At 36.9% G+C, this 11,721-nt stretch overlaps 1 protein-coding gene across 5 annotated transcripts in view; it reads left to right on the top strand.

The window, feature by feature from the left end:
- The first annotated feature begins 224 nt into the window (after window positions 1-224).
- The window catches only part of LOC149774338 (exportin-T-like), a 191,602-nt gene continuing 180,105 nt past the window's right edge, over window positions 225-11,721 (top strand). Inside the window, exons 1-2 of one of the 5 annotated variants that reach the window (XM_089945418.1) lie at window positions 236-298; window positions 7,586-7,653. The gene's annotated coding sequence lies outside the window, so the exon portion shown is untranslated. Of the gene's footprint in view, window positions 377-7,585; window positions 7,654-11,603; window positions 11,678-11,721 lie in introns of those variants that run through there. The other 4 variants (XM_089945415.1, XM_089945416.1, XM_089945414.1 and 1 more) reach the window with 4 other exon arrangements.

The following is an 11,721-nucleotide window of genomic DNA, read 5'->3' as shown; positions in this document are numbered from 1 at the left end:
ATGCTTAAAGTGATTTTGTTAGTTAATTTCTTTTTTTATCTTCTTTTCCTCGGGCACCATACAGGTGTCCTGCCCCCCCCCCCCCCCCCCCATTGCAAAGAAAGGAAACTTTTTATGTTTGTAAGAACTTCCCTGAGGTCTGCGGTGTTGTATACCAAGTTAAAAGAATTTTGCCGAATGGTTCCGATTAGTGGCAAACGGATGACGTAGACCGGTACCTTGCCCAGGCTTTTAAATTGTTAACAGTGATGAATGTTTATACTTACCGAGGAAACCAGTACGTGGGTGCCAAAACGTGGTATCATTATTTACTTATTTAGCAATGATATTTCCAAAACAAAACAAGAAAGAAGAAAAAAACATTGTAATGCAACAGGTGACCAGCGTTTATGCTTCTCGAAATATTATTTCGTAGTAAACGAGCACATTCACCAGATTTGCTGTGAATGAGACAGATGGTAGTAAATTGTGACACGAAAACTGGTTTCAGCATGCTTTCGTGATTCCCAAATTTGGATCAAGAATGGAGTTAAATGACAGTTTGATATGAATGTGTTATTTGTTGCATAATATTAAAAATTAACATCGATTTTGAAAGTGTACTCATCGAAAATATTTACAAAACCCGACAAAGCAGCGTGTAGATGATTCATTCATCCACTAGTCCTACAATGTTGGACCTAGACGCTGGTATTTATGTTTTGGGCGTCTAGGTCTTAATGCCTAAATAACGGAGCTATGTAGCGTGATTTATGTCGACTAACATCGTAACGAAAGTCAAAGTTTCAGGAATATCTCACGACTGGCAGCAAATAACGACGTTTTTCTACAAATTAAAGTCATAATGTTTTAGTCAGACTTTACTTGTTCTGATGTCTTTGTTTCAAATAATTCAGATTTTAACAGAAGTAATGGACCTGTTTTAAAGTTTCGTTGGCCAACATTTCAGTTTTCTGGAATGCAGTGGAAGTCGGGAATGCCGAAATCAGGTTAAGTTGAAGTATACTTCTTCAAAGAAATCAATAAAATATATTCATATTGAAGAAAGTGTTAGATAGCTTCGTTTTGTTAAAGATTCTTATCATCCTTTTAACCTATTTTGGTATTCCTGTCATCCATCACATGCCAGCCAACTGGAATATAGGCCAACTGAACTTGCAAACATGTCCATTTGCTTTTGTGGGAATCAATTAAGTAGGAAAAAAGCCACCAGAGTAAGTAAGGTCTGACTAAAACTTTGTAACTATAATTTGTAGAAAAGCGCCAATATGGGCTGCCATGTGCATGACATATTCCTGAAAATTTTACTTGTCGTTCCAATGTTAAATGCTGTCAGTACACTCTACACAGCATCATTATTTGAGCAGTAAGACCTAGATGCCCAAAACATAAATATCTGTGTCAATGTCTAATACTGTAGGACTAACTCATCCACCTATTTACAATTCTTGAATCTTCAATGCTGCTGTTATCACCATTGTTCCAATCTAAAATCATTTGCTAAAAAAACCCCTATTTGACGTAAACCATTCTTAAAATAATCAAGATGTCAGGTTTAAATGATGTTCAGATATTCAGTTCAAAATCCAAGGTGCCACTCCTTAACTCTGTCCACGAAGTTGCTCCTAATCCCGTTCTTTTTGGGGAGTTCTCTAGTCCTACAGTGTAAGATGTATCACATGTTATTTATGTTTTAGTGCTATATCTTACTGCCCAAATAATAGCCTTATGTAGCATGTTCCGATGTTGGTTTGGAATGATCGTTCCACATATTTATGTGTAATTAATATACTTATTGTGCTGTCATTGTCCTGATGGAGTCACAATCTGACACTAGCAAATGGGTGCATTTTTATGTTCCGTTGACATATATTTGAATTTGTTGAAACCCGACGGTAGTCGAGGTATGCTGAACTGTGTTCATGTGGGGATATATTTCTTGAATGAAACAAAATGTTGCATAATTTTCCAATAGGCACTCTAGATATATTTTTAATTGTTTCATTAAAGAATAATACTTCAGCTGAACCCAATTTTGGCATTCCTGGCTTCCATCGTTTTCCAGCCAACTAAAAACAGGTTCATTTGCTTGTTAGAGAATTTGAATTTATTAGGAAAAGGAAATCAGAGTAAATAAAGTTTAACTAATACATTTTAACTTTAATTTGTAGAAAAGTGCTGATAGTGGCTGCCAAGAGTGTGAGATATTCCTGAAAGTTTGACTTTTATTACGATGTTTGTCGACATCAGAACATTCTACACTGCACCATCATTTAGGCAGCAAGACCTCAATGCCCAAAACATAATTATCAAGGCCGAGGTCTTACATTGTTGGACTGGGGAGTGCCCCAAAAGTAGCGATGTGACAAATTTCATTAGTGACTAATCTAATAACAACATTCGCATGTGATTCACAAGTTGGTTTGAAAGGGAATGAAGAGAGGCCATCCTGCTTTTTGAAAGTGGATCTGAGGAAAAAAGTGTGCATTAGATAAAACTAAGACATGGGTGAACATTGATCATCAGCTGGAGCAATGGTCTACTTTGAATCGTGAACTTAGGTTGGAGACAATCTGACATAACTTGGTGTTGACTTATGTTTATCACATGATTGTCACCAAGGGGTCCCTAACACTATTGAGTTATTGTCATTTCAATGCAAACAGAAGCCCCTAATGTAAACAGACTGCTCCCTGTTCATTTCATCTTTCAAAAATAGTCTGTTTCAATGAAAAATTTGTAATCTGTGTCTAGTATTTGTAATGTCTAGTAATAATATTTCTAAAACAAATTGAATAGATAGGAAGAACTCTTGTATGCATGTGTTCAGAGACATGTAAATCCAAAATTTGTGGAATTATTGAGAGTTTCAAAGGCATTGAACTACATCACATTTGTTGTTTGGAAACATTGATTGACCCAAGCAAATATGGTGACAGTTTTGCTGAAGAAATTCTGGTTTGATTTGAAAGCCAACAAGTTGACTGTTTGGGACCCCCAAGCAATAATCGGGTTAGATCTTGTAAATCAATGAATGAAATGATTAAGTTTTGTGGATTTTTTATATCCATGATGCCTTCTGTTTTTAAAATCACAACGGGATACAAACAAATGGGATGGTGTGAGAATGCTTTAGTAGTAAAATTGGTGATAAGACACCAACATTGGTTATATTTCTGAACAGTGGTAGTTGCCAAACAAATTCATGCAATAATACAGGCATTTGATAGCTTGGGAAAGTTTATATTTTATGCACATGGTTTGAAGATTCCTTGTTCACTTGGATGCAGCATTTGTTTCAGGTTACATGTTTAGTAGTTACATCAAACAAAGTTATGATAACTCTTTACCACAGCATGCACTGTGTGAAAAATATGATGTCCTTTGTCTTTCTCCTACATTTAAATTACCCATGGTATGTCTTGTCTCATAATCCATTCCTTATAGCGTCATGTTTGGAAGTATGTACAGCTCATACGATTTTTCATTCTCCATGTACTGTGCTAGTGCAGTTAATCCTTTCCACCTGGAACCTCTGTGATGGGTGGGAAAATCAATATATTTAGAAAACTACCACTGTAGCTTGGCGCTCACTGTCATGAACCTCAGTGATGGAGAAGGCCTGGAGGGATAATTTGATTGACAGGTGAGTAACCAATGAAATCTTTTTGAAGTTTTACAATTATTAGGCCTAAGATTTTTGGTGAGCATTGGTTGTAACATGCTTGACCATTGAGCAGGTTAGATCTTTTTGTGTATAAACATTAGGGGTGAAACGATACACCTGTGCCACATATTGATATGATAAGCAGCAGGGAGGGTGGACCCTATGGCCTCATTGTGGTTTTATTTTGGTAAATGGACTGCTTCTCTGAGTATGTATCCACTATTGGGTTATGCTACTATATATACACCTTCCTATCGTCTGTCTGTTTATGGAACTCGATGCAATTCATCTGTCAGGCCCCCTTCCTGCTGTTCTGTGAAACCAAACTTTAAGTGAAATCCAAAACATGCTTGCACCGAGAGTAAAACAAAATGGTCCCTTACCTATATACATGGCATAACTATTTTCCCATGCTAAGTGCAGTCACCTGGTTTTGTTATTGTTTATATGTGTGTCAGGAGGGGCAAGAATTCCTGTGGCCTTAAAGTGTGTGTGTGTGTTTTTTTTATTGTTGTGCTGATGTTGAGTGAGTGGAGCGATATTTAAAAAAGGGTGACAGAATATAGTCTCAACCAAAAATTTTTAAAATGTGATACCTCAATCTGGGGGTCATGTAAATTTATCTTGACAAATCTATGTGGGGTCGTTTGAGCTTGGGAGAAGTTTCTAAAATTTATCAAATTCATGTCCCCTGAACACCAAGTCCAGTGAATATTTTGTAGTATGTGGGTATCAACTCCATTAAAGACCACCAAAAGATTGCAGTTATCTCTGATCACTTTAGGTATTTGAGTATATCGCAGAGTAACAAGAAAATTTGTTGTTGTCGTTGTGGGGTTTAACACCATTTTTCAGCACATGATAGGCTATGCATGGTGGCCAGTATTAATGGTGGAGGAAGAACCCAGGAAGAACCACCGACCCACGAAAAGCTGCTGACAAGCTTTCTCACATACCAACACTGGGCGAATCCTATGACCTTCTCTCTACATGGAGGTTTGGAACTGCCTTTGCTGAGCAACTTTAGAAGGAAATTTTTTGTTCGCCTTCATTCAGGGCAGGAAAAAAATTGGTGACAGTCTGTCCAGAAAAAAGAAAATAGTCAAAACAGAATGGTTCTGCACTAATCTGTAGCGTGCTTCCTGTTGTAACTTTGAAGTACTCCACTGGTGGATTTATTTGCCACCAGGTTGAACAACAAGCTCTCTTTTTATGTTTGTCGAGACCCTAACCAGAGGGCCTGAGCATCGGATGCTTTAAGCCTGAACTGGATTCATCTGTTCATGTGCACCTTCCCTCCATTCAGGTTGATTTCAAAGGTCCTTCACAAAGTCAGGCACTCCCTAGTCCACCTCAGTTTGCTAGCCAGCATGTGGCCTCAGCGATCATGGTTCAATGATCGTTTTGATCTCCTGCTGTGGATCATCCATGGACTTGTCCTCAGAGGAAGGACCTATGTCACAACATATGATATATGATGTCAGTATAGAATCTTTTGTGATTGGAGTAGAAAATGTGTCAATCCTAGCTGTCCCTCTATGAACCCTCTAGCTGATTTTCTTCTCTTTGGAGAGAAACAATGCTTGAGCTCAAATTTTAAGGGCTATTGAGCATCCCTTTCCAACACTCTGAAATTTTTAAAGGGCCCAGCCATCCCCACAAACTCTCTTGGGAGACCTGATCAGATATTTTGAATTTTAAAATCCTGTATCTCATTCTCTAATGCCTAAATAGAATCCCTCTTGTGTCTTGTGGTCTCTTACAAAACCCCTTATGTGCCATTGGGTTAAGCTTCCTTTGATAACCTCACCCATAAGACGGTTTTCTTGCTTTAGCATCTGCAAGATGAAGCAATGAACTTCCTGCCCTATTCATAGAGCAGGGTTGTATTGGGTTCAGTTTGAATTATGGGTCTCTTTCTCTGCCGTTTTTTGTGTGCAAAACTTGAGCTTCCTTCATTTGTACCACAGCTGATTGAGATCCCCAGTCTCGAGTGAATCTGTGTTGGGGATGATCAAGAAAGACTTTTATGTCTGGTTAGGTCTTTATTTTTGACATGGCAGCATTTAAGGAGAGAAGGAAGGGTTGACAACATTGTAACAAGATAACCAGGTGGGATTTCGGATTTACAACAGAACATTTTTGAAGGTGATACAAATGCAATGTTTAATGATGAATGACTTGAATGAGAAAAGAATTATGATTAATACGTGCGTATAATATCCAAATATTGGATCAATTAACATAATCCGCATGAACTAAATGATGAAAATTCAAATAAATGACCTTTCACAGTACAAGGACAAGGGGTGAATGATTAACAGTGATTTCACAACGGAAGAATGATGTGTTATACTCAAATAGTAAAACTGGTATTTAACTCGTATAGTAAAAATGTATTCACTCAATTAGTGAAAATGATGAAAACAAAGGGACAGATGTACAAAATATCTTCACAGTCCCAAAAACACACAGGGTATTACAAACCCCGAAGATTAGTCCACGGCTAAAAGATTACATGTATGGAGTTACACACTTCACCAGCACACTTGGATACCAGTCACACTGGTCAATTAAGCAGTCGCTATTCCAGGTTGGTCAATCAAGCAATCAGCACCCACCAATCTTGGTCAGCAATGCCAGATCACCTGCTACTCGACCAGCAACACTGTTTACTCAGCTCTACAGCTGCTATGGTTCAACATAACACCTGCTATGGTCAACTTCTTTGGTTAGCTCTGCAGCTGGTACAATGTAGACTCCGATCACTCTGGTCAGTCTGATCACTCTAATGACTCTCGTCAGCTATACAGCTGCGACTCCGATCACTCTGGTCAGCTCTGGTCATCACTCCGATCACTCTGGTCAGCTCTTCAGCTGAAGATGTGCAAGTCCTTAAAGTAGACCGCTCACTGACAAGACGTTCCATAATCTTAAGATTTTGGCATACGGTGAGGTATTTATACACAGACAATGCCGCAATACATCATCTGTGTGCTGGAAGTATTTTTTTCTTCCCATCGAAAGCCTTTGCATGTGTGGCATAGGATGAACCGAACTCACTATTTCGAAATCTTTGTACAATATACATAAATCACCCTCAGGTAGGAGCCCTGAGTGGCTGAGTGGTCTAAAGCGCTCACCATTACGGATCACTGCCATCTCACCTCTGTCTGTGTGGGTTCGAGTCCAAGGCTCTGCTAGCATGGGTACGTGGGAGAGCCTGCTAGTAGCTTCTCGTGGGTCGGTGGTTCTTCCCTGGGTTTTCCAGGGTTCTTCCTCCACCAGTTATACTGGCTGCCATGTATAGCCTATCTTGTGCTGAAAAATGGCGTTAAACCCTAGAACAACAACAACAATCACCCTCAGGTACTGTTGTAGACAAAAAACAAAACCCAAGTACATGTGTTTAATATTTTAAAAAAGGGATTTATATAATTCCGTGACATACATCTTTTCATACCCATTAAGATTCTGCTGATATTTCAGCTTCCACCATTTATAGGTGGATTACATTAACTATCAAGAGAGCATACTAGTCCTTTATGGATAAGGACCTCTCTTTCATGAAAATTAAATACCATGAGGTTTGGGCCATAACATCCTTATGGGCCTATCTAACACATCCCTCTTTAGAGGATGTAATGAAAGCTGTGTTTTGGTACTCATACACTACTATATTTGTGGTATGTTTTCTGAAAACGTATTCCTAAATGTGGTGTCGGAAAACAGATGAGTGGTAGACTGAGCGCCTTTAAAGGAAAGTTTATTCCAACGTACAAGTGAGTGAGCTAGTTTTTATGAGCCACCAATAGATTGAATTAAGTCTTTTAGTTGTTTTGAGATTCTGCTTAAAGGTGGTTGACATGTTATTGGTTGTTAGAACACTTTCATAAATCAAGAACTTTTATCTTTCAGATTTAATACAGTGGATTTAATGGATACTGGGGTATTGAAGCAGGAATAAATGAGATGGATAAACAAAGGTAGATGAGGCAGAAGAAGATGCAAGAAATGTCAAAGTGGATTATGAGGAGGCACTTTAGGAATGATTGATTTAGAGATGGAGCCCATGAATGGTTCCTTTTTGGACATTTCTTTAATAACATAAGTCAATATGACACCTACATGAAATTTTCATTATGCAATATGTGGCACTAAATGCAGCAGTAGGATTAATTTGATAAGATATATTAAAATCCATCAGGTGCCAACCATTATTTTGACACCAGCAGAAAGATGGGATGATATTTTGCTGTGAAGTATGGGCAGTGGATTTTTGACATGTTGTTTGACTGAACAGAAAAGTGACCTGAATGTTCACCAGAGAAGACAAGTTGATTCCAACAGTGATGGAACATTTTGTTGTCCATTTGAAAATTCAGAAAATACATTCATGAAAAAATGAAAAATATATTTTTTGTGTATCTCATAGTGTTTAAAACTCATTCATATGATAAATACCATAGGAGTTTTTACAGCATGTGCACTAAAAAAATCTACAAACAAGTGTTGAGATGAAATTATGTGTGAAATTTGCTCTTTAACATGTTCGCTTTGGAATAGTCTCTACAACCATAAGATGGTTGTTGAAAGAAAGCTGTTCATGTATGTTTGTGGATCTTTGTACAAGTTTTGCAATAGGTTCATTTAAATAATTGTTGTTCATTTGTCTCTGAGTTCATTGTTTATTTTCACTACTTTGGAGAAATTGCCTCAGTGGAAAAGAAGACAAACTGGCTGGTGAACTGCTGTTGTGTGTCGGGTTATACAAGTTCATGCATGAGCATTATCTTTTACAAGCTATGTGTCAAACTATCTAGTATAATGCTTTGGAAATGATTTCTGCATTTCTAAGAAGCGCCACTACTTTCATAATTAATACAAAATAGTACAGGTGAGATCAACTTAAGAGTTGAAATGGGGTGAATGGTGGCTGGGCAGAATTTTGTGTCTGGTCAGTTATAACACAGTGCACATGTAAACTTTTATACCTGAGACTAATTTATAAACTGTCCCAGCACATATACATGTTATTTAGTGTATAAATGTATCTTTCTTTTTACCGCTCTATTGGCCTAGAGGTTAAGCATCTGCCTTGGATGTGTGAGTTTGTGGGTTCGAAAACCCGACCAAGTCATACCAAAGACTCAGAAAATTGGTCTCAACAGCTGCCTTTCATGGCGCTTAGCATTAAGAGGTTAGTCTTAGGACTGTTCTGCCTGGTGTCGGGATAATGTGGGACATATGCAACATGTCTGTGGCATGATGCCCCAGTGGTAGATATCACTATGAACTGCCACACTGCAGACATCATATTGATATGACTGAAAAATTGTTAAAGCTACACTAAAAATCCAAAACACACACACACACACACACACACATTTTTTTCCCCACAGCAATTAGAAATTAAATCTGACGTTAACTTGAAGTCTTTGTATTTTGCTGAATGGTACATAGATAATGTCTGTTTTTCATATTCATGCAGCAACTGACAGAAATGATTTCCTGCATTTTAATTACCTATCTATAATGCTGTCATTGGATTTTGAATGGAATTGTACATTATCCTCATCAGAAAATTCAAATGTTTAATTTATAATTAATAGAATGATTATGTATTTTGAATATCAGAAAGCGAGCAAAAGAGAAGTATCAGAACATAGTGACATTGTGTCAATTTCTTCAGGTTTTAAATGTAATTTTTGATAAACAGATCACAGAAATAAGAGCATGAATATGTATGTATGTTTTGATGCTTTATACAATATATAGTATTAATAAAGTTTACACATCATTGGGATTATGTTACAGAAAAATTGATTTGAATGACCATCTGTCATTTATGACCAGTTTCAGTGTGAATGGATGGATTTTAGTATATAAATGCATTGGCTTGATTGACAGCCAGCTAAACACTACTAGTGACCATGGAATTTACCAAATATGTTTATTACTGCTTCGAATGACTATATATTTACCAAACAGACCCATCATTTAAGTTTACAATTACCATGTTTGTTCTGACACTTCGGGCATGTGCACCAAGAAGGTAGATATCACTCTATATTAAAATGATAACTTCAGTTGGAAACATCACACAGCTAGCACATATAAAACTTTGTAAAACTTATCTCTCATGGAAATACACAAAGAAAATAAAACATAAAAATACATGCCAGAAATGCAACCAATATTATTTATTTCTAAAAGAAAACACCATAACATTACCAAGTACTGTTCTTTATTTGTAAAAGGAAAACATCAGGTTATGTTCTTTATTTGTAAAATGAAACACCAAAACGTTAACAGGTAATGTTTTTTATTTAGAAGGAAATGCCAAAACATTACTCGTAATGTTCCTTGTTTGTTAAAGGAAACACCAAAACATTACCGGGTTATGTTCTTTATTTGTAAAAGGAAAGAGTATAATATGACCCAGCTTACCTTGTCCACTAACGTTGGGCATTGATGATTGAATATCCTGGGTGCATTGGATCACAGTAATAATAATAATAATGAGGACTTTGTATAGTGCATAATCTTTAGAAACTCTAAGCGCCTAACAACATTAGACAACACCTATAAGATAAAAAACATATATAATGATATGATTACAAAAACAAACACCATGAAATTAGAAAACATAAAAAACATGCTGAGAATATTTAAGGTAGGAAACATTATTAGGTCTTTAAGTTTGTTCTTGCAGTCGAAATAAGTGAGTTTTGAGAGCACTCTTGAATGTGATCACTGTGTCTTTGTGTCTAAGTTCAGTGGGCAATTCATTCCACGTTGCTGGGCCCTGGTATGCAAAAGAATGCTGTCCATATGACTTTGTTTTCATAGAGGGAATAATGAGTATATGATTGTCAGAAGAGGAGCAAAAGTATCTTGCTGGTGTGTACACATGGGTGAGGTCAGAAAGGTATGTTGGACTAGAGTCCGTCAGTGAAACGTAGCACAGAGAACAAATTTTGTGTTTGATTCCGGATCGAATGGATAGCCAGTGTAGGGTACAGAGCAGCGGGGCGGTGTGCTCTGATCGTGGTACTCTAAGTATGATCCGAGCAGCTGTGTTTTGAAGTTTCTGGAGTAGAGATATTAACTTTAAGTTGCACGTCTGTTATCCAGACCATGAGATAAGTCAGTATTTTTAATGTATAAAATATGAGGTGAATGACAGTAGGGCTTGATTGTAAAAAGTCATCCAATTTCTTGACGATATTATTAAGTGTGATTAAAATCAGGTCAGAAATGCTATCTTTTGAGTAGTAGGAAGCTCATTCGGCTGAAAGATCCCATTATTCCAAATTTGCTTAAATCTCACTGATAGAAAACACAAATCTTGATAATGTGGGAAGCCTGTTTACCAAGATTCAGATTGAAAATAGTCACTAAAGTGCAGACAAATCTCATTCTTTAAGATGGATCCAGCTTATTAATGAACTCTTGTGATAACTTCAAAGCAATATACCACATACAAAAAGATGCAAACACTATTCAAAGAAATTAGTTATGCTGTTTTTTGTTCCAAATGCACCAAAAGTCGCAAACAGGAAACTGCATACTTTAATAACTGCATTGAAATAGTTAAAAGAAAAATAACAATATTATGATTAGGTTATTACATGTCATTTCCTTGAGATTTACTATTTAAGTACAACATGCCAAGTCAGATGGCTTCATATGGTAAAAATGCACCTTTTCCAAGATGAAATTACCATTATTTTTTAAGCTTATTGCAAAAGAGGTTGGTCAGCCTTTTCTAAATATGCATGTATTGAATATGTATGACTTTTGAAACTATTTTTTAATTGTCCAAAAATATATTATTGCAGTAAAGATGACTGATTCTTTGAGCAGTGTCTTATCATAAATAACTCTTGATATCTCTCTCTTTGCATGGGTGGGCTTCATTCATTATCTGTTCAGATGTCAATCAATAATGCTGACCAGCCGCTCCATGATGCCATCAGCATGCCTGCCAGAGCATGGTAGTGATTGGTAGGTGGTAGTTATCCCAACACCTTAGAATGTTATAGTGGAGT

The sequence above is a fragment of the Sinohyriopsis cumingii genome, unplaced genomic scaffold (assembly GCF_028554795.1).
Source record: "Sinohyriopsis cumingii isolate HCF-2022 unplaced genomic scaffold, ASM2855479v2 utg000349l, whole genome shotgun sequence".
Classification (NCBI taxonomy): Eukaryota; Metazoa; Mollusca; class Bivalvia; order Unionida; family Unionidae; genus Sinohyriopsis; species Sinohyriopsis cumingii.
Note: the sequence above shows the minus strand (reverse complement) of the source record. Positions and strands in the feature narration are given on the sequence as shown.